The sequence below is a fragment of the Astatotilapia calliptera genome, chromosome 10, assembly GCF_900246225.1.
Source record: "Astatotilapia calliptera chromosome 10, fAstCal1.2, whole genome shotgun sequence".
Classification (NCBI taxonomy): domain Eukaryota; kingdom Metazoa; phylum Chordata; class Actinopteri; order Cichliformes; family Cichlidae; genus Astatotilapia; species Astatotilapia calliptera.
Genome location: NC_039311.1, coordinates 546,614 through 549,320, shown reverse-complemented (window position 1 = coordinate 549,320; position 2,707 = coordinate 546,614).

The following is a 2,707-nucleotide window of genomic DNA, read 5'->3' as shown; positions in this document are numbered from 1 at the left end:
TTGTGGTCATCCTACAAACAATGTAGCATGCAGAAGCTGCATGTTGCATAAAATGATGCGATGAGAATCCTTTGCAGGTTACCTAGAAGGGGTAGTGCCAGCCAGATGTTTGTAGCTGTGGGTGTTTGGACTTTTAAAACACTTTTAAGAAAGTTAATGTTCAATTTTAGAGAACGACTGGATGGCTCTAGTAACAGTATAATTTTAGCGCTCACAGATCCGACAGTGAGTGGTTCCCATTACTCATCCAGTCTGAGAAAGCACTGGTTGAAGTGTTTGTGTATTTATTGATTTCTTTTAAGTAATTGTGTTTTATGTATATTATGGTTTTATATTTTTACAAATGCTTTATATGTTTATATGTATATACATATATATATTTTTAAGGTTTATACCTTGTGTTTTATTTTATGGGGGGGGGGGGGGGGTGTTTCTGTCTTGTTCTTATGGACATGAAGTCTGCCAATAAAGATTGATTGAGTGATTGATTGATTGATTGATTGACCTCACTACAAAATATTCCAAAGGTAACTGTTAAAAAGGTGAAAAAGATTGGGAATGATAGCAACTCAGTTTGGTGGAGGGGGATTTTGCTGTGGCGTTGTTTTTCAGAAGCCAGGCACGGCCCCATAGTTCCACTGGAAGAAACTCTCAGTGCTGCAAAATACCCACCAAAAGACATTTGGCAGAGTGGAGACTGCAAGCCAGGCTTTCTCAACCATTTAAAAAAAAGGAGTTTATTGAACCATCAGAAAAAATGTCTTTTAAAAAATTAATTACATTTTAATTTCCATGCATGACTTTTAATTTTGGCATATTTATTACATGTGGCATTTTGCTTAAAAATGTGCAATTTATTGAGGTTTTTCAGGGGGGGAAAGGATCACATTAATGATGTTGAAGTCTCAAAAACTCACAAAAAACCCTGTATGTAACAAATATGACACACTAGGCGTTAAGGTGCTAAACCTTGTGGAAAGCCTTCTCGGAAGAGTTGAAGCTGTTATAGCTGCAAAGGGTGGACTGATATTATACTCAACCCCATGGATTAAGAATAGGATCCCACTCAAGTTAATTTGCATATGAAAGGCAAACGATGGAATAAGTTTGGCAATATAGTGTACGATTACAAATTCAAACATCAATCTTCAGTCTACCATGATCTGCTGCCATACACACTTACACATAAATTATGTTCAAACATGGTGTTAGTTATGCAGACTGTGGTTATCACATAAGTCCAACAAAAGAGTTTAACCCCTCTCCAGTAGACCTCCAGTTGTGCATTGAGCTCGACATCTCTGTGCTCTTCTTGCGCTTTACTTAGGACCAGTTTGTCTTGGGAGACCCTACCAGGGGCTCCAGACAACATAGCCCCTATAGGCACACAAACCTCTCCATCATGATAAGGTGGTGATTCATGGATGGGTGCGAAATACTAATTTGATCATGAAGTCACATTTTGTGGTATATGGTAGTTATTTGTACAGCCAGAGCTTTTGTGCAGGCAAGACCCAGAGTTGTACTGACACGTGATAACCCAACTGATTCAATTCAAATCTGTCATGAGAAGCTGTGTGTGGGAGGGAGGATAGGACCCAAAATGCAGGACCCAGAAGTGGGACTAAACTTGTCATCAGCTTTATTGCCAGAATTGCAGAATGCTATTACTATTTATTTAAATTATTTCTTTCAGATTGGTGCAGCGGCTGCAGTGATGCAGACGTTGTACCGGTCCATCATGGTGTAGAGAGCTGAGTGTAAAAGCGAAGCTCTCAATTTACTGGTCGATCTACTTCCCTACCCTCACCTATGGTAATGAGGTGTGGGTAATGACCGAAAATACAAGCAGCAGAAATGGGCTTCCTCCGAAGGGTGGCTGGCCTCTCCCTTAGAGATAGAGTGGAAAATTCAGCCATCCGGGAGGGGCTCAGAGTAGAGCGGCTGCTCCTCCACATCGAAAGGAGCCAGTTGAGGTGGTTTGGGCATCTGATAAGCCTCCTGGGCGCCTCCTATGTGAGGTGCTCCAGGCATGTCCCACCGGGAGGAGGCCCTGGGGCAGACCCAGGACACGCTGGAGAGATTATATCTTTCGGGTGGCCTGGGAATGCCTTGGTGTTCCCCCAGATAAGCTGGAGGAGGTGGCCGGGGAGAGGGAGGTCTGGTCTTCTCTTATTAGGCTGCTGCCCCGGATAAGCGGAAGAAGATGGATGGATGGATACTTTCTCTCCAAATTATTTTTCTGAGTTAACTTCAGCTTCCTCCAAACCATCAACAGATCTCTTAGACTGTATTGTTACAAGACTGCTCAAAGAAGCCCTACCATTAATTTATTCATCAATCTTAAATATGAAAAATTTCTTTCAGTTAATGAACTTTATGTTGGCAGTAATTATAATCACTTTAAAAGCCATCACTTGACCCAACTGTCTTGGCTAATTATAGGCCAATCTCCAACCCTCCTTTTAGCTGTAAACACCTAACTGATCATCCACAGAGGAATTTATTTATTTCAAGAGTTTCAGTCCGGCTTCAGATTTTCTTATGGACTATAACAGCAGACCCATATCTATGCATGTCCTACTAGACCTCAGGGCAGGTCTAGTAGTTATCGTCAACATAACTTGTTGTTAATAGTACCTTCATTGTTGCTCTCTCCCTCAGACTCTAGATGGGTTTGTTTTTGTTGTTGCATCAGATGGAAAAA